The 21,979-nt window shown below is 41.6% G+C and overlaps 1 pseudogene; it reads right to left on the bottom strand.

The window, feature by feature from the left end:
* Positions 1-1,893: 1,893 nt before the first annotated feature.
* Positions 1,894-21,559, bottom strand: LOC139448986 (uncharacterized; annotated as a pseudogene).
* Positions 21,560-21,979: the final 420 nt, after the last annotated feature.

A 21,979-nucleotide genomic window follows, 5' to 3' on the forward strand; every position in this document is an offset into this window, starting at 1 on the left:
ACTACTTTTTTCAATCATAAAAAATCGCGAGACGTCATTCTATTTGCAACTACAATTCAGAACTGAAGCAATCTCATGAAAGCGAGTGACATTTACACACACTTTACTAAACCAAACAAGATAGTCACAAGCATCAACTTCGCTTTGTATTCTGTATTAGTTATGCACAGAGCTACTACAGACATTATATAATCGAGCTATATCCATTTGCAATGTACTACTACCCATCGATAGATCGAGGGTCCCTATGAGCGTGACGCACCGACCACTTTCTCGACTTTCAATTTGATTTAACATAAAAGGATAAGCGTGGTGAAATGACGTCAGTTTTAACTATCTGGATAGCAGACTTGAGTATGTTGATTTTAACGTTTAAAGTATCGGGTCGTACAGTCAACATGAATGTCTTTGGCGAGCAATCTGATGTCTCTCTTTAAAATGGTACGGACAGGATAATAGACTTATAAACTCAGCTGATAGATGAAGGAAACCGCAAAATTTTGATTGCACAGCTGGGAACTCCGGCAATTCATGCCAATATTTGGGCATATATCAATATTCATGCACAACCAGATTTGTAACCGGCTTCAGTTTGATCCGTCAACGAAAGAAAGTTGTTTATATATTTTCCCTTAAATACATATTTTGACATGGGTAATAAATAAAATACCACAGTAATTTTCGTTAGATACCATTTTTACCATCTGACCGAGCGAAAGCTAAGTACCACATGGAATTAGTCAACCTTCACATTCATCACTGACAAAGTTTCAAAAGCTTATTATTACACTAATGAGATTCCGATTGAATTTACCCACTCTTGACCTAAGTTATCGGTTTGGTGTCACTATTTCCAGGACATTTAATCAGGTGATGGATGTCTGGTACATCAATTTTAAACGACTTGTATTCTGGCCTGACAGAAAATTTATGGAAAACAATGCCAATGGTATTCAGAAGGTATTTAGGACGCAGAGTGTCTGTTAAAATAGAATAGTTTGAGGTTTTTATTGATAGACCATCCATTTGACAGCTCGAACCCAGACTTGGTCAACGTACAAGCATCATAATACTGTAAAGTATCTTATTGGCATCACTCCCCAAGGTTCTGTAAGTCACATTTCTGAGGGATGGGGAGGTCGTGTTAGTGATAAGTATTTGACAAGTCACAGTGATTTCACTAACCATCTTTTACATGGTGATATAGTATTAGCAGACAGAGGCTTTGATATACAAGAACTTATTGGTTCTTGTGGTGCAGAGTTAAGGATTTCAGCTTTTACACGAGGTAAACCACAGTTAAGTGGCATTGAGGGTGAGGAGACAAGAAAGATTGCCAATGTGACATAGACTTAGACTTGTAAAATATTAAATACATAAACAAAATGTCAAATGTGTGTAATGATTTCATAATTATGATTCAGGAATAAACCCACCTAGACATGTTTCGTGTTTCCTAAAATCCCATTGTATTGCATACATCTGATTCAGATTAGCCCATGTTCATTCTGTGTCAAACACCACTCTGGATCACTTGAAACAGTTTTTTAACAGTATGAAGGGATAATTTCATCATGGGTGTATTATCATTCAAACAGATCTTACAGTTATGTCAGATAAAACCAATTGTTAATGAAATAACATCACAATGAAATGTGATTACTGATATTTCTTTTCACTCGGTGATTTTGCTGCAAAAATATCTCGAACAAGTGTTAGTATATGTTTGACCTACTTGGCAGATCAACAGAAAATATTTCAAATATTTCATACATATGAAATGATCCAATGTACAATCTGTCAAATGTAGGAATAAATTTAATAACAGAACAGTGAGGACTGAGTCACACTGAAAAGTTAAATCGATCAGGTAAGGTTACTGAAATCAACACATCACTCTTCACCATTGTGTTTGCGCTTCGTTCCTTTGTTATTTGTACAACAATCTTCACAAAAACCATCTCACTGTACATTCTTTCCCATCGCAGCCAACATACTTGCTTCCATCTTCTGGTGTCCTGCATGTACAAAACAGTTCTTCACCAACACTTTCTGGAGCAACCCTTTCACATGTGGGGTTCAAGAAGTGTCGTTCAACAATCTCTGGTAGAATAACAGATGTGAGGAACTGCATCGCCTGATCAGCTACTGGTTGCCAGAAGGCCACACAAGGTGTAATTTTCTCCATAAAAATATCATCATTTGTCCAAACAACAAAGTCACAATAATCATGATTAGTGACAAATAGTTGTGTTTGCACCTGGTAATAATACTGACTGTCTCTTTTCAGTTGCAGTGACCCATTAACTTCCTCTAAGTATACTATATCGTTATCAATTAAGTTATCCTTTGCACAGTAAGGATATTTAATCTCAAGGCAGCCCCTTCCACAACAGCTACAGTCAACAATGCCATAAGGAGTTGCACCAAGATGTGGATACTCACAGCTAAGGAATAAACCACATTCCTCAACACTGAAGTTATGGTGATGCTCACAAGATAATTTCTCATAATTATCCCTTGCTGCTACCTCATGGCTGCATCCCCATCTTGTTGCTGGATGAGAAAACTTGACCTCAGTAGGGTAACAGATATGGCGAAGTAAACTTCTAGAAGGGTCCAACAATGATGTACGACTTGCACTCTTCATCTTTGATGCCGTTATACGTCCAGCCCTGAACTGAAACCAAAGTGGGGAACCTGCTTGGTTCTTTGTTGCTGCTTCAACTGCTGTAACCTCCTCTTCTGTGATGCTCAGCTGATCTAAAACATTCTGACAGTGATCTAAAACTTCACCATATGGTATGCCGACCAGACTTTCATCAAACAGATCAGGAATCATTTATGGAAATTGTGGTTGTAGTGGTACAGGTACATCTTGATCACTATAACCACTATGAACTGCTAGACAAGATGGTCTGTCTGCATTAATAGTATGAATAAAGGTGTCAGAATTCTGTGTAGATGCAGGTCCTAACTTATGGTTATGTTTAGCACTCGGTGAACTTGAACATGTAGCAGATGAATCATAAGTTAACAAGTCAAGTTTCTTCTTCAATGTCTTTGAAGAGGTGAAATCAATGTCTCTTAAAGATGCATAGTCAACCTTTGTCATCAAAGCTGGAAGTTTCCAGTAGGCTGGTTCCTGTGTTACGGTGGTACTTTCCCTTAGTCTAACAATAGCTTCAACAGCAAACATCACACTTGCTACATGTGTGCACGATTCTCCCAAACCTGGCATAGAGTTACAGTGGGCTGACAACACTGTGCCAGTGGCATCAGTGATGAACCAGGGGTGCAATGGAGCTTCATTAAAGCGCTGGGTTGGTTGGTTGGTTGGTTGGTTGTTTTACGCCGCACTCAGCAATATTCCAGCTATATGACGGCGGTCTGTAAATAATCAAGTCTGGACCAGACAATCCAGTGACTGATATCATGAGCATCGATCCACGCAATTGGGATGACATGCCTGACCACCCGATCCCGTTAGTCACCGCTTACGACAAGCATAGTCGCCTTTTACGGCAAGCATGGGTTGCTGAAGACCTAGTCTATCCCGGATCTTCACGGGTCTGGGAATGCATTACCTGTAAAAATACAGTGGAGGAGTTAATTTTATTTCAGATATAAAAATTTAGATTCTATATTATATTCAAAAATTGAATGAAAATGATAGTATTCTCAATTCTAATACTTCATAATAATGGACTGAGCATTTAGACGTTTCATCATAGGATTGTGAAGGTAATTTGAATGAGTATAATTTTAATGACTTGCTGAAGACATTTTGGATTCTGTCTGAAATATTATCTCCAGCTGTTATTTAATTTGTCTAACCGCCTTTATAATATCCCTGTAACCCATCCGAATGTTATGACTACGTAAACACACATTTATGTATTGTCTGGGCTCTTGTACAGCAGCAGTTGTATGGGATGTAGGTAAGCTGTTGTTTACTTACTTTTGACAACACGACGTGAATGGCCTTAGGGCTGAATACCAGATAGTTAACGATGTCGATGCAGTTAGTTGCCGGCAAATGTTTGTGGTCGTTACTCCATTTCGATTTCGGAATACCGTACGCATCTACTTTGTCGATCACGTCAGTCTTCAACTCCTGATCTTCTCGGGTCCTCAGAACACTTTTGAATGCATACACTATTCTATGGGGGCAAGACGCTGATACCCATCCGCCTGAACGAACATTAACATGGTCATTAGCAAAGGAAAATGGAGTGATGGAAACACCTTTGGTTTAACCTTGCTTTTAACAGTAGTTATTTTGCATCTCTTGGCGTGGCGCGTGAATGTGGGAACACACACAGAGCGCACACTTACATTCAACAATACTCTAACCTGCATGTTTCTATTATTAGTAAGTCAAATTCATCATTTTAAATGCCATAGTCTGGCGTAATTACCAGACTGGTCCCATATGCTTGAAAATGACTTGTTGGAGATAGATTTGCTTTTCATCTTTTCCTGTTGACCATCTCCAATTTGGTCCATTTGGCGTCTACTTCATCTTTGTGCACCAGTACCGTACACCTGCAGTACCGTACATCCAGTACCTATATGATATGATATAGAAAATGTTGAAACCATGAGTGAGTATGCTTATCACTTCTATGGTGCCGTGTCACCTCAATATGTGACATAACCATGTTCAACATTTTGCTACCAAGTATATGTATAGAGTTTCGTTTGTTATCTGCTTCGTGAACATAAGGTGAACTAAACTTATTTCATTTACATAAACATACAATTTACAAACAAATGAGACATGGATTTCAACTTCAATATGAACATTATTTTGGCTTTAAAATTCTAGTCAGATATGGTGTGCGTATATCTAAGTCTTACAGGCTATGTGTAAGCCCAAATTATTGCATCTGAATCTAGCTGTCAATCATTTCAAATACGTTTGGATAAAGATAGTTAACGCTCTATATTTGAAAGTATCTGATCATATATGTGGCTGTAAGTATTTAAGAGGCTCTCAGTTGATGCATACCTTGTTTGCTTTAGAATGTATAAAAGGCTAAGTGTTATGATATTGTTGGGAATCATCTATATCTTGGGCCAAACACACATATTCAAATCTGCTTGCCGTAAAATGCGACTGTGCTTGTCGTAAGAGGCGACTAACGGGATCGGGTGGTCAGGTTCACTGACTTGAAGCGTTAGAAATTGGCACTAGTCCTGTCGTCCTTGCCAAACAACCCAATAGTTAAGGTATCATAAGGACTAGTAGAAATTTGCCGTTTTTAAGGGTTTTGCTATATGTTATCATTATGAGGGCTAGTGGATCAAACCTGTTAGTTTCTACCGCTGACTTGGTTCATGCACGTCATCGTATCCCTAATGCGTGCATTGATGCTCATGATGTCGATCATTGGATTGTCTGGTCCAGACTCGATTATTTACAGACCGCCGTCATTTAAGGAAGATAGATGGAATATTGCTGAATGCGGCATCAAACAACAAAGAAACAAACAAACAATCAAAATGATTAAAAAAGATCTACCCAAAGGTCAAACTACTGTTCATATGAATCATATCATTGCGAAATGATTGTATGCTCAGTTGGTTCATAAGATTATTTCATCAGAAAAAAGGCATTATAATACCACAACACACCGATATATATCTGTGCTATCTCTGTTATATATTATGTTTATGTAATGATATTTGATGATGATTGATGACAAGCAATAATTGAATACACTTATGACACTCAATTTCGATACTGAGTTGAATTCGTTTGCAATTGATGCATGTTTACTGCACGCAAACGAAACGTCACTATGGATCGATATATTAGAAACCTTATTTGTCTAAACACTGTAAACATACTTTGAGACATATTAAAAAGATGGAACTTGGCAAAGCGGATCATCAAGATTGAAATTAAAGTGTCAAATGTTCTTAAAGTGTAACACAACACTAGTCTGAGAAAATGGCACCACAAGTCAGTATATCGTTGTCCGCCAAGTGCATTGATGACTGCCATGCAACGTCGATACATAGAATGGATGAGGCGGTTGATGAAGGCACTTGAGCCCACACCCTGAGGAACGTCTGATGCAGTTCAGCTGCAGTTGTCGGCCTTGGTCGGACGTCATTCAGCCGTCTTCGAATCTCGTCCCACAGATGCTCAATGGGGATTAAATCGTGACTCGGGGCAGGCCACTGCATGGTTCTGATGCCATTCTGCTGGAGGAAGTCTCTTGTTGGTCTGGCTGTGTGGGCACGGGCGTTATCATGCTGAAACTCGTGGTTGCGGCGACGTGCCAAATGAGATATGGCGTGTGGTCTCAAGACTTGATCAATGTACCGAGTTGCTGTGACACCATTGCCTCTCCCTGGACCGATGTTCTGGAAGACCACAGGGCCGACCCTCTGTGCAAGACCAATTCCACCCCACACCATGATGCTCGGACCACCCCACGAATCTCTCTCAACAATACAAGCATCCGAATAACGTTCCCCACGGCGCCAATGCTGGGGCTGTGTTGGCAAGTGGACACGGTCCCGGCAATAATGTGGTGTCAGAATGGGTCCTCGGTGTGGCCTGTGACAGTGGAGGTGTCTGCTCGTCAATCGTCGACGCACAGTGTCCGCACTAATGTGTCGCCGGTGTGTCCCCACGGTCTGTCGAGCAGTTTCCGCAGCAGTAACAAAGTGATCTTGAAGATGCTGTCGCACAATCTGACGATCCTGACGTAGGGTGGTGGCCTTTGGTCTTCCACTACGTGGTCGGTCGTCTGTAGTATTGGTGGTCTGGTACCGTTGCTGGAGCCTGTATATGGTCCTTGAAATGCATTGGCTACTTGCCGGGCGGTTTGTCCAGCTTGCAATCGTGCAAGGCCTTGCAAGGCCGGTGTCGCTCTTGTCTTGTCAATCTTGGCATGTGGTAGCAATTCAATAACGAATGAATGTTATCCGATCTGGGTGGATTTTTATAGGGCATGTGCATTTCAATTTGCACGGAACTCACGTGCATCGGTTTACCATGGCCGTTATCGTGATGCATTTGGGTGATCGGTTTTATTGTCTTCTGCTTTGTTTTTCTATCATCAAATTTCATTTTTCCGGACAAGGTTATTTTAACTTTTAGAAACTTTGACAAAAATTCCCCAGATATTTAAATGACAAGTTTTTTATGCAATATTATTTAGGGTGACGTTTCCTTTGCGATTCAGTATGTATGACAATTTGACTTAGAGCGTCTTAATGACAGAATATTGACAGCAGCGTGTAACCTCGCCTAGGTGAACACTACCAAGCTGACTGTCGTTCATTTTCCGATGCGGCAGTGCTTGTCGTTAGAGGCGACAACGGGATCGGTTGGTCAGGCTCGCTGACTTGGTTGATGCATGTCATCATAATATCAATCACTGGCTTGTTTGGTCCAGACACGATTATTCACAGACAGCCGTCATATAGCTGGAATATTGCTGAGTGCGGCGTTAAACAACAAACGAACCAACCAATCATTTCCCGATGAACGTCAGTATGTCACGTGATTACGTTGTCAATCGAGCGGAGACATACAGAACTACTTTAGGGGGATTCCTCGGTATATAATAATAAAATTAAAACTCATTTGGGAAAACTGACAGCGTCATCGATTAAGGCTAAGAATGATGCAGGCTTTGAAGTCAGACAGATCATGTATATGTCGGGTCACCGGAATGAAGCGTCCATTCGAAGCTATAACAGAGAATGCTCGACTCACCAAGAGAAATGTCGTGTATTGCTTCGGGAAATCCAACCGCGCCCCCTTAAGCGGTAATCCCCGTCATCAGCAGCCTGGGTATGACTTAAACACACACCCAAAGTTCACAGAAAGTTAACAGCATTTTCAGCATCAGCCGGGCCTGGACTTCTTTCTCACGCAAATTGGGTGTAACTTTTATTTCAAGCTAATGACATTGTCGTAGCCGCCATGTTCTACTGTTTGTAGACCAAGGGATGTCACTCCAAATGGAATCGAATCTCCGCGCTGATATAGTTCGCTTTAAATAATTAAAGTTTGATGTTTAATGGATTGTTTTGTTATGATTTATGTATCTGTCAATATAAGGTTTGAAGTTGTATTTGTTGACGTTCATCAGCTGATGAAGACAGTGCCTCACGTGAGCAATTTTACCATCAAGCGCTTCGTTCGAATACAAAAACAGCACAGTCTTCATGAGAGTGCTGTCCCTTTAGCCCGTTTCCATATAAGGATCGTACACTATCCGCTTCAGATCAGTTTCAGAACCAGCAGGTATAATCTCTCGCGGAACATGACAGCAACTCAGCAAGAGTCAATATGCGCAACACAAATGAACGAATAAGCGCAATTCAGACAACGGACCCTTCCAGCCATCATCGCGAATCTTACAGTTCGTTATCCATGCATTGTTGCCTTCTCAGTCGCGATTTTTGAAAAGACATGATGTTAGAGTAATTGTGCTTAGCGTTGTGTTTTGAACAGCACGGCACCGAACAGAACAATAGGCTGCGCATCTGAGAAGATAGAATCACACATTACGGGAAACGGGTATAATAAAGTCTTATGACATCATTCCTTTATCAATTGGCACCAATGACGTCATATTGGAAGGGGCATAAGCCATGGTGTGTTTATTATGGAAATAGAACTCTCGGTAAATGTGAAAAATATGAACCGATGTAATGAATAAAATAAATTAGATACTTGTGATATTTTTATTGTTTTGCCTCTGAAACTACTAAGTAAATACTTTTCATGGTGAAAAAGTACAAGAAAATAGGTTTATTTTCCTGTGAACTTGCCCTTTAGGTACATATATTGCTTACTGTGGTGAAAGGGAGGTCAGGTAGCCTACTGGTTAAAGCGTTGGCTCGTCACACCGTATGATTCCCGACATGGGTACAATGTGTGAAGCCCATTTCTGGTGTCCCCCGCCGTGATATTGCTTGAATATTGCTAAAAGTGGCATAAAACCATACTCACTCACTCACTCCCTGTGGTGTAAAACAACATTCACCTCGCACGTGGAGCAATGTCCATTTGCACAAAGCGACCTCAGGACTACCACTGTCGTAAGTCCGTGTTATGGGTGTTTGAATCGGGTTCGCCCCTCTTATGTTTCTAGGTTTGTAAGCACCATGCGTCATGGGTTTAACAATAGTTGTATTCGTTTGAGACCTGAATCACTTCCGGCTTTCATCAATCTAAAGCTGACACAATGATATAACTGGAATACTTTCAAAGCTCTCCAACCCAATTACAGTATGGGCGTTTGGATCATAGTGCTAAGATTTCTTTGTGCAAGTTGACCCAGTTGTCTGGAGCACCAGGCCTAGTAATATACAATTTGCCGTGAGACTTGTGAAGGCGACTATGCCTGTCGTGAGAGGCGACTAACTGGATATGTTGGTCAGGCTCGCTGACTTGGTTGATGCATGTCATCGTATCCCAATTGCTTAGATCGATGTTCATGATGTCAATCACTGGCTTGTCTGGTCTCAATCATTTACAGACCGCCGCGACGTTAAACAACAAACAATCTCCCGTGCGTGTAATTTGGTTTAACTGTTATTTTTAGCATGGAACTATTTCAATCAGGCTTTTAAGGAAGCAACGGTGACGAATGGGTCAATGGTATAGATGATAATAGTACACCGAATAATCGAGGTTGACAGTTGAGAACATCAGCTTATCCAGAGCCATTTCTGAAAACAGCAAAGCATATTTAGGACACCAAAGCCAACAACTTTACAGTCTTTTTATGAAATATCCAGTACACGTAGCGTACAGATATTATGTTCCAGTGTACGCCAGAAACCTATGATTGTGATTTCGAAGCCAGGTTCGCCCCTGTAATGTTTCTAGGTTTGTCAGCACCATACCCCACTCGTGGGTTTCAGCGAAGTGGTAAACGTCTGAGACCTGCATCACTTCGGGCTTTCTTCCCACATTAAGCTGACACGCCGTGATATAACTGGAATACTGTTAAAAGCGGCGTTACACCACCCAAATCACTCACAATTTGTGTCTTGTCATGTCTGTATGTCCGTCAGTAAAAGACACAGGCACAAAGAAATTCAAAGTCATTAAGTTCGTAGCATAAAGTAGCCCTAATATATTGCTGGCTATTTGTGTATTTGTAAATGTTTTGTACATTGTTTTTTTGTATGAAATGATTCGGATTGCCCAAACGTCTCGTTACCCCTCCCTCTATTGGGAGTTTTATAAGACTTATGTCAGCTGAAAACGAACAAATTATAAAAGCTTAGGTAAATTTCTCTTCCAAGTCACGAACATTCGAACGGAAACATAGTGTTGAACGGTAAATCATTCTTAAATCTACTCAGCATGCAAATATATATACAGTATATTTCCATTGTATTATGGGCCGGTGGCCTGAAGTACGGAATACATTTGTCTGCCTGTCTGGACCTAACTATGATGAACTGCATTGATGGAGTTGGGTGTTAATGATTTTTTCAACATACCGGTACTCCCCACGAGGCCTACTGCTGGAGCGTCTGACCTCACTGGTGTTGAAGTCTTCCTCCTGCTAATGTAGAACGTCCTCCCACGGCAAGGGAGTTAACTGACTGTTTCTTCCTTTGCCTCGGGAAGATGTCCACCGCAAGAATGAGGTCATCATTTAAAAGACACAGTCATGCAATGCAGCCATGGCGACAGACTTGTACATAGGTTACACCTCCTGGTGGAACGTTTGTTTGTTTGTTTGTTGTTTACTCGGCAATATACCTGACGGCTTCCCCCACCTTTGCTGGACCGAGCCTGAAGCTAGATTTTCTGTTAAATTGTTTGTTTAATTGTTAGTTTGACGCCGCACTCAGCAATATTTCGTAGAGCGGAATGTCCGATTAACTCTCCAATCTAGAAGTTAATTCAAATGTTGGTTCAAAATAATGTATAGTTGACAAACAAGTCTCCATTCCTGAAAAGTAATGGAGCGTTCAAACAATAGAATGACGTCACAGATGTGTTTTAAAGGAATATGACAGCGGTCTGTAAATATTCGAGTCAGGACAAGACAATCAAGTGATTGACATCATGAAAATTGATCCACATGCATCAACCAAGTCAGCGAGCCTGACCACCCGACCCCGTTAGTCGCCTCTTACGACAAGCATAGTCGCCTTTTATGGCAAGCATTGGTTGCTGAAGACCTATTCTACCCCGGATCTTCACGGGTCCTTTATTAACAGGGAAGATAAACAGACGGAATTTCATACCTCCCGAGAGTTTTGCTCTTTAATTAATATTTACTTTTAAATTACTTTTACATACTGCATATTGTTTTGAGATGACCCCCTGCATGCCATGAAGTCTCGCCAAACTATTGTGAGTGTAGCGAGACTCGTATAGGATATACACAGTTGTGAAGTGGCCGTCGAGAGAGTTGGTGGTCCTTTTGCATTCTGGGATAGTATCACGTTTAAGTTCGTATTGAAGCGGGGAACAGTACATCAATGAACAAGAAAAAAAAGGCCGTTGGGAGAAGCTCGGATCCATGATTGTTGCCTATGGTCCGTGTTGAAGCTGATAATGATCAAACCATTCGTAGTGTTCGCTGTTGTACTCGTGGAATGTGTAGTCGAGAGTGTAGTAGTAGTAACACGTCAGTGTCGTCATGGACGTCACCGCTGCGTCGACGTACCCCGACAAGTCGGTCTTGAACTCTTCCGCCCACGTTTCGCAAGGCATACTACATTCCAATGGTGATAGATCGTTCTCAGGCAAACCTCGTTCGAACTCATCATACGTGTAAACGTATTCTGAGTTGTAATTAGCACCCTTGCATTGAAGGGAGGGGCCCGGGTGGGAGTAGCTCAGGGCTGCGCCGTAGAAGTGGCATTAGTTGTTGACCCACCAGTATTGTTTGTCCTCACGTTGTTTGTTGTCGATGTTGATGGTGTGAGGCGGACACTCGTGATATTTGATGGGAGTTACCGTCGTGGTAGGCGAAGTTGTAGTCGTGGTGGTAGTAGGAGAAGTTGTAGTCGTGTCGGAGGTAGTAGTAGTAGTAGTGGGGGAAGTTGTAGTCGTAGCAGATGTTGTGGTAGTCGGGGAGTGAGTGAGTGAGTGAATACGGTTTTACGCCGCTTTTAGCAATATTCCAGCAATATCACGGCGGGGACACCAGAAATGGGCTTAACACACTGTACCCATGTCGGGAATTGAACCCGGGTCTTCGGCGTGACGAGCGAACGCTTTAACCACTATACTACCCGACCGCCCCGGTAGTCGGGGAAGTTGTGGGGGAAGATGTAGTCGTGACGGATGTTGTAGTAGCAGGTGAAGTTGTGGGGGAAGTTGTAGTCGTAGCAGATGTTGTAGTCGGGAAAGTTGTGGGGGTAGTTGTAGTCGTGGCGGATGTTGGGGTGGTGGTTCTGGTTGTTACAGGTGTTACAGGTTGTGGCCTAAACAAGGGGTTAACATTATTAGTTATAGAAGGAGCTAGAAGCAGAAGATCGGAGTCGTGGCGGATGTTGTAGTCGAGGAAGTTGTGGGGGAAGTTGTAATTGTGCTTATAGTAGAAGTGGTAGTGGGAGAAGTTGTGGGGGAAGTTGTAGTCGTGGCGGATGTTGTAGTAGTCAGGGAGGTTGTAGTCGTGGCGGATGTTGTTAAGGTCGAGGAAGTTGTAATTGTGATTGTAGTAGAAGTGCTAGTAGGGGAAGTTGTGGGGGTAGTTGTAGTCGTTGTGGATGTTGTTAAGGTCGAGGAAGTTGTAATTGTGGTTGTAGTAGAAGGGATAGTGGGGGAAGTTGGGGGGGTAGTTGTAGTCGTGGCGGATGTTGTAGTAGTTGGGGAGGTTGTAGTCGTGGCGGATGTTGTAGTAGTTAGGGAGGTTGTAGTCGTGGCGGATGTTGTTGTAGTCGAGGAAGTTGTGGGGGAGGTTGTAGTCGTGGCGGATGTTGTGGTAGTCGGGGAAGTTGTAATCGTGGTTGTAGTAGAAGTGGTAGTGGGAGAAGTTGTGGGGGTAGTTGTAGTCGTGGCGGATGTTGTAGTAGTTAGGGAGGCTGTAGTCGTGGCGGATGTTGTAGTCGAGGAGATTTTGAGGGAAGTTGTAGTCGTGGCGGATGTTGTTGTAGTCGAGGAAGTTGTTATTGTGGTTGTAGTAGAAGTGGTAGTGGGGGAAGTTGGGGAGGGGGGCAGGATGTAGTCGTGGCGGATGTTGTAGTCGAGGAGGTTTTGAGGGAAGTTGTAGTCGTGGCGGATGTTGTTGTAGTCGAGGAAGTTGTTATTGTGGTTGTAGTAGAAGTGGTAGTGGGGGAAGTTGGGGAGGGGGGCAGGATGTAGTCGTGGCGGATGTTGTAGTCGAGGAGGTTTTGAGGGAAGTTGTAGTCGTGGCGGATGTTGTTGTAGTCGAGGAAGTTGTTATTGTGGTTGTAGTAGAAGTGGTAGTGGGAGAAGTTGTGTGGGTAGTTGTAGTCGTGGCGGATGTTGTAGTAGTTAGGGAAGTTGTAGTCGTGGCGGATGTTGTAGTCGAGGAAGTTGTGGGGAAGTTGTTATTGTGGTTGTAGTAGAAGTGGTAGTGGGGGAATTTGTGGGGGAAGTTGTAGTCGTGGCGGATGTTGTAGTAGTTAGGGAGGTTGTAGTCGTGGCGGATGTTGTAGTAGTTTGGGAGGTTGTAGTCGTGGCGGATGTTGTAGTAGTTGGGGAGGTTGTAGTCGTGGCGGATGTTGTTAAGGTCGAGGAAGTTGTAATTGTGGTTGTAGTAGAAGTGGTAGTAGGGGAAGCTGTGGGGGTAGTTGTAGTCGTGGCCGATGTTGTGGTAGTCGAGGAAGTTGTGGGGGAAGTTGTAATTGTGGTTGTAGTAGAAGTGGTAGTGGGAGAAGTTGTGTGGGTAGTTGTAGTCGTGGCGGATGTTGTAGTAGTTAGGGAGGTTGTAGTCGTGGCGGATGCTGTGGTATTCGAGGAAGTTGTGGGTGAAGTTGTTATTGTGGTTGTAGTAGAAGTGATAGTGGGGGAAGTTGTGGGGGGTGGGGGGGGGTAGTTGTAGTCGTGGCGGATGTTGTAGTCGAGGAAGTTGTGGGGGAAGTTGTTATTGTGGTTGTAGTAGAAGTGGTAGTGTGGGGAATTTGTGGGGATAGTCAGAGTCGTGGCGGATGTTGTAGTAGTTAGGGAGGTTGTAGTCGTGGCGGATGTTGTTAAGGTCGAGGAAGTTGTAATTGTGGTTGTAGTAGAAGTGGTAGTGGGAGAAGTTGTGGGGGTAGTTGTAGTCATGGCGGATGTTGTGGTAGTCGAGGAAGTTGTGGGGGAAGTTGTAATTGTGGTTGTAGTAGAAGTGGTAGTCAGCCAAGCGGTCCGATTCACAAAGGGATCTCAGCTCGGAGGTGGTTGTAACTCATATGCTTTAACATAAGCTTACACATGGCTTTGTGGAACGGGTCCCAGAACGGCTTGACTCCAAATAGGCACACTTTATACTCCCTTTTAACATTTAGGACAAGATGGTAAAACAGCCCAAGGACAAGAATAATACACTATGGACATTTGTATTGACTTTAATATAGCATGCGACATGGTTAGACACAACGGCCTTATACGAAGGGTTAAAGGTTGTAAATTTCATACGCTCTCTCTCAACATCCAGAAAAATCTTTACCATTATCACACTTTTTCTGACACCTATACTGAGAAAATGGCACCTCACAAGGAAGCATACTATCGCCGACACTTTTTAACTTCATGATTGACGACAGTTTTCCAAATTATATCGAAGTCACAAATATTTCTTCAAAGTTTGCATTTTCTTCTGGACCTCGTCTAAATCAGTAAGGCAAGCCCCAAAACAAATCTCACCATGTGCAATTCAAAATTGGTCGTCCACTGGGGATTCAAAATATATTATTATAAAACACCTAAATAACAAATTACTTTCCAAAAGGTACGAACTTGGACGAACACCAACATGGTCACACCACATTTCAGGTTGGTCAACTCATGTCAAAATGATATCAAACTAATGAGTGCTGTCTGCACCACCGACTGGGGAGCTGACAAACAAGCACTAATCAACATATATATATACAAAACTAATTCAAGCTAAATGGACCACGCTGCTCCCATCCTCGCCTCACTGTTACCCCCAAAACATTGATAAACTTAATTCAATTCAATATAAAGCCCCTGAGGACAAGAACTGACACCTCCCTCAATACGCTGCTTTGATTATTTGGCCTAACCTCCCTCCAAGAAGAAACCAAAACAGCATCAACTACTCGGCTAGGCACAACATTAACCCAAAAGTTTAAAGCTCGAGCTCACAACACCACAAATTAAATTGCTACTTTTTTCCAACTCGACGCAATTTGACAAAGTAATTTCAAGAATTCACAGATTCATTACAAAGCTAAACTGTATTATGTAAACATAACAGACACCATAATGGTCAGTGTGTCAACTTGCAAAACAACAGAGGACCCTGACCATATTATTTTTTATTTCATATTTTTAAAATATATAAACAATCTATGTCTACTCCTCAGTCCATGCAATCCAATCTGTTATCCACCGGCAGTATCTTCGGCAGTTTCAAATTTCGTTACCAGGTCCAGTATACAGCCCCAAAAATTACATCTATGCCAAGCAAAACATAATTTCAAACTAAACTATTATCAAAAAAACTTTGAGCCATTTTGATCGGGATCGAAATTCCTCGACGAGAGACCATTTAGAATGCAATCCAACAGTTTTCAAGGTTTGAGCTATCTTCCTGAAACTAAAGGTCCTTTACATGGGGTGATTTTGCTTTTGACAAAATATTTTGTTTCTGTGAGATTTGGTAATTTTTAGTAAATATCATATTTAAGGCATAAATTTATCTGCTATCTACGCAGTTGATAATTTCATTAAATCGTAATGTCCAATATTTGATATTTTATTTGTAGATTGTCATTGACTAAGAAAGCAACTCGCCACACACAGTACTGTGCACAATAAATCATATGTGGCTGTGTTTTCTACCACAAAGCAAAATCTGGAACATTAAATGATCTAATTAACTCGCAAACATAAACGTATTAAGTTGGTTGGTTGGTTAGTTATTGTTTACCGCCGCACTCAGTAATATTCCAGCTATATGACGGCGGTCTGTAAATAATCGAGTCTGGACCAGACAATCCAGTGATTGAAATATGTGCATCGATCCACGCGAGTCTGACCACCCGATCCCGTTAGTCGCCTCTTACGACAAGCATAGTCGCCTTTTATTGCAAGCATGGGTTGCTGAAGACCTATTCTACCCCGGATCTTCACGGGTCAAACGTATGAAGAGGTCAGCCTGTTGTCTCGCACTTTGAGGTATTATGATTTGTTGTTTAATGGAATCTAAGACGTTTCGAATTAAAATCGGGTCTAGATATTGTGTCATGAAAATTTCAATCTGCAATTAATTAGCGTTAAACGGGAAGCGATACTTGCCGTTTTGTATGTAACATTTATGCTGCAAGTTTGTGATGTATTATCCTTGATTGTGAGAATGTATTGGACGTTGCCAATTTGACTGACAAAAATATGATTATTCATAAGAATGTTTTCTGCTACAATTACAGGGGCTAAGCGCTGTCCATGCCAAAAGGGAATTTGGTAGGTATGACGACCATTTTCTCGCTGGACAGTAAATATGTGATTTCACCCGAGTACATGTAGCATGATAGTGGCTAGTTTTTTACTTTCCAACGAGAAAAGTAATTATTTCGTTGGTACAAATGTAAAATGTAAAGGGATTTAGAATGATTTTTTGAACTCTAAACATTTGGACTATATTTCATTCTGTAACACTATGACTATAAAACCAAACTCAGTCACATACTGATAATAACTGGAAGAATATTATGTTGGTTGTTATTGTCAAAGGTTGCTAAGGAACCGACCATTATATATTCTGAAAAAAATCAGACATTTAAAAAAACACCCTTACACTCCTTCTCACACTCATACACAAACTACATCGTTATACATTTAAAGTACATACATATATGTCGTCCCTTACTAAACCCACAAATTGCAAGGTTTTAACATTTCACCCATTATATTATTCTCAACAAGTTTTAGGAACCATTTCACATATCTACTCCTCATAAAAAAAAACCCTCTTTTAGACAGTTTTTAACATTTGTTATGGCGAACACATTGTAAATTATTACACAATATTTTATAAATATTATTATATGTTAACCAAAAGTAAACAGTAATTAGATATTGTTGTACACACCTTGTCGTTTTGTCCAACGTCCTCGCCAAGCTAAAACAGGGGCTCGGGTGGCCCAGTCGTCTAAGGTCGCGATTCGCTGTGCAGAGTTGCGTCCCTTGGGCACGCCAGAAACCTATGATTGTAGGTTCGAATCCCGGTTCGCCCCGATTATGTTTCTAGGTTTGTCAGCACCATGCCCGTGATCGTGGGTTTCAACGAAGTGGTAAACGTCTGAGACCTGCATCACTTCGGGCTTTCCTCTCACATTAAGCTGACACGCCGCGATATGACTTGAATACTGTCAAAAGCGACGTTAAACCCAACTCACTCCAAGCTAAGGAAATCCCTGTGATCAAGTTTTTTCGTGGATAGTTTTCATGGTGCACATGAAACACCAAAATTTATAACGCATCGTTTACCGAAGCGCATAAATGATAGAAACGTGAGAAATCCGGGTTCAAGCGCATTGTAATCACGATTTTAAATGAATTCTAAAAATCTTATCGAAACTAACGTGACATGCGCCAGTGCATTTGATACATTTTGTCACGTCTGCTTCCTCTGTGGTCTGAATTAAGCGCATGGAAAACCCGTGCAACGGAATTGTGTACCCATTGGCTGAACTCGTAACCAGCACATCACGTGACAATTCTGGCGAACACCTGCGTGAAATATACAACACTTCTGACTTGATCTGACATCTGTTTACATAAATGATCTTAACTGCGACGCCTTGGCGGTGGGGTAGTCCATTGGGGTTAGGGCGTTGACTGATCAAGCCGATTCAGCAGGTATACAATGTGGAGACATTTTGGACACCTCTCTCTGTGATATACATGGGTTCCCGGCAGGGACAATGTTTAATCAATTAGGTATCGATTTAATAAGTCGGGAATGTTCAGTGAGTGAGTTAAAATTGAACGTCGCATCGGCATTATTTCAGCTATATTGAATGTTCAGGGGATATATCCTACCTATTTCAGGAAATACAGAATTTCACTCTATGTCAATATTAAATCCTTATCTGCACCACAGAATATATCTACCCCCCTTTCTGAGTGAGTGAGTATGGTTTGACGCCGCTTTTAGCAATATTCCAGCAATATCACGGGGGGGGGGGGGGGGACACCAGAAATGGGCTTCACACATTGTACCCATGTCGGGGATCGAACCCGGGTCTTCGGCGTGACGAGCGAACGCTTTAACTACCAGGCTATCCGACCGCTCCCTACCTTATCTGAACCACAGAAATATATATGTATTGCGTCTATATATTGCGTCATTGGTTGGATGTAAACAATCGTTTCCTTCTCGTGGTTCCGTCCGACCAGTTACGAAAACATACAAACAAAAGAGAGGACATAGCAATAGAACATTAACATTAAACATATGATATTAGTGTGACTGTCAATATAAACGCTTAAACGTTTTTGACAGGCCTTAATCTGTTTTCTCGAGGGTACGAAACAATCGCTGAACACATCTGATCTGGGCATTTCAACTTGAGCAACAGATAACACCATGCACAACTTTACATCTTATAATTAGTCTAAACGGCACAAAAACATTACATTTTATACTTTTAAGTGTGGCGCGGCTCAACTTGAGCTAAAACATTAAAAGATTATTTGCTTGTTTGTTTGTTTGTTTGTTTGTTGTTAAAGGCCAAACTCAGCAACATTCCAGTTATATGACGGTGGTCTGTAAATAATCTAGTCTGGATCAGACAGTCCAGTGATCATGAGTATCGATCTACACAATTGGGATACGATGACATACATCAACCTTGTCAGCGAGTCTGACCACCCGACTCCGTTAGTCGCCTCTTACGTTGGTTGGTTTGTTGTTTAACGCCGCACTCAGCAATATTCCATCTATATGACGGCGGTCTGTAAATAATAAAGTCTGGACCAGACAATCCAGTGATAAATAATCATGAGCATCGATCCACGCAATTGGGATCGATGACATGCATCAACCATTTCAGCGAGCCTGACCACCAGATCCTGTTAGTCGCGTCTTACGACAAGCATAGTCGCCTTTTAGGGGAAACATGGGTTGCTGAAGACCTATTCTACCCCGGATCTTCACAGGTCCGTCTCCTAAGGGATGAGGTGAGGTGAGGAGAAATGTGGTTGAACGCGCGTGCGTGCGTGCGTGCGTGCGTGCGTGCGTGTTATAATGGGTAGGTTTCTCGGCAGGGGGCAGGGAGTGGCATGTGTTAAGTTGTGGGGATAAATACAGTGTTGGGGTGCCTCTGAGCTTATATCTCGACAATCCTTATCTGAAGCGGGGGCGGGGGGGCATGTGTTAAGTTCTGGAGCTTATATCTATGCAAGGGAGTTAACTGACTATAAAAGTCCAGTTTCCACCTTCACAGTCAGTTAACTCCCTTGTCTCGGGAAGATGTTCCTTATCTCATGCGGAGATGCGCATGTGAAATGGTTTGTGGGTTGAACAGATTCTTCTAGCGCCTCTAAGCTTACATGTCATCGGACGTGAAGCTCCACCCACGGGCTTAAAATCGATACGCTCCTTTTGACGGCATTCCTTAACTGAAGTAACATGTTTGTATCAGGTTTTGTGAGGTTAAAACATTATATTGGCGTCTCCAAGCAAACATATTAATATTCGTCACCTGAAGCAGAGAGACTGTTAGGTTTTAGAGGAGAGATAAAATTGCTTTTTGCGAGCTCACATGCCGACATACCAGTAGATAGGTTACCATAGCAACAACTACATTGGTCAATCAACATATCGTTTAAGCCAGACAAACGAATGGTCTTTATTCTGAGCAACGTCCCGACGGTGGTTTGACATTGCTCATTATGTCAATCACTCGTTTGTCAGGTCCAGATTCGATCATTTACAGGAAACCGTAATTTAATTGGTATATTGCTAAGAGTGGCGTAAAACATCAACACAAACAACTTGGTCCCTACGGGGGGTGATCTTTACTTACGGTATATCAAGGATTTACAATCGGTGCCCCAGTTTTTATCTTCAAGTCCTTCGCCTGGTTTGTTTGGTTGGCTTTCTCGAGGGGCGATCGGGTAGCCTAGTAGTTAAAGCGTTCGCTCGTCACGCCAAAGATCCGGGTTCGATTCCTGACATGGATACAATGTGTGAAGCCCATTTCTGGTGTCCCCCGCCGTGATATTGCTAAAACCAAAACATCTTTTGATGTGGGATGCATTTGAAATGCAAATGTATCCAAGAAGATTAAAAAAAGTATATATTTTTGAAAATCGCTGATAATTTCCTATATCACCACTTCGTTTGATTTCAATGCCCGAACACTGTCTGGAAAAACGACTGGAAGTGAACGTGCACAGACAAAACTTATGACTTCGAAGAGACATGTTCACTATAAATATATACTTCGTGATGTCAACAACAGTGTGCTAACTACATAATATTCGGTTTATTGATTAAGTTTTAAAACCGTTTTAAAACAAGTTGGTATTGACAAATACTAAAATTTATCAAGTCTTTGCTCCTGAGTTTGATTTTAAAATTGGATGAAAATTGAACAATGCATTTCAATAGTTTTACTCTCTACCAGTGTTCAGCTTGGCAACCAGCTTTTTAGTTTGTTGTTTAACACACCGCAAATCGCTGGCTTCTTCTCGGTCGTCAAACACTCCCGCTTGGGTTCACTGAAAAAAAAAAAAAAAAGTACTCAGGGAAATGAAAAAAACCCTGTTTTTTCGACCTCAGATCTTAAATAAATGCAGTTAATATACAAAATATGTAAATATTCAAACAACTAAATTAGTACTAATTGGGCCGTGGCACAAATACAGCGTATCAAATGTTTTTATGCCTTTTTACACGTAAAAGTGTGTAAAAATGTGAATAAAACAGACTATTGTGAAACAGGGCATAACCAGGTGTAAGTAGATCAAGGTGACCTATGACACCTTGACGACAGGTGAGAACAGGTGCATAATGCCTATAGTCTGTTTTTGCTATGTCAATTTGGACTTAGTTTTATTTTTGAATGTTGAAAGTGGCGACAAATTGCCTCCTGTAAAGTACATTTTGTATTGTTCACTGAGATCAAACTAGCAAATCCAGACTAGTGCTATTCTAGTTGTTTTGTTATTTCGTATTTACAGCTATGTAACACTTTGTGTCGATTTTTATATTGAGAACAACAGGTTTTTTTCATTTCCGTGAGTACTTCAGCTGCCGCGAGTGGATTTGCTCGCTAACGCAACTGAGCGTGACAAGAGACTGGGCTACCGTGTATTTGTCGTCATTCACATGATGCTCAGATAATGAATTTATTACAGGTATAATTAGTGGTAGCACCACTTAGATTACCTGACAAAGGTTCCCATTTGGCATTTCTTGTGTCTGGGATAATTGTTCAATCTAAAAGGTTTGAAGTGAGGTGAAATGTGTGTTATGTAATATGCACGTGGCAGCCCAGCAAGAGATGAATGATCAGTTGATTCACTTTTTTTTTTAAATCAACGGATCATTCCTAGCCATCAAAGGATGAACAGAGAATATGTTGATTGATTAATCACTGTTATCTTGCACAGTGGATATGTCAAAAGTAAGTGTTTACATGAGTAGGTTTACTAAAGCGGAATAGACTCATATCATGGCGAGAAGTGCCGCTAGTTATGGCCAGCGGCAATGTCAGGTGATTTTATCTAGACTTTGACTAGGTTGTAGTGATTTAAAATCACATTTATTTCACAGATTTCTGATTGATAATCCCATCTGTCCATGTGGCCTAAATAGAGAAGATG

This window comes from Haliotis cracherodii, unplaced genomic scaffold (genome assembly GCF_022045235.1).
Source record: "Haliotis cracherodii isolate W230 unplaced genomic scaffold, xgHalCrac1.p SCAF_7, whole genome shotgun sequence".
Taxonomy (NCBI): domain Eukaryota; kingdom Metazoa; phylum Mollusca; class Gastropoda; order Lepetellida; family Haliotidae; genus Haliotis; species Haliotis cracherodii.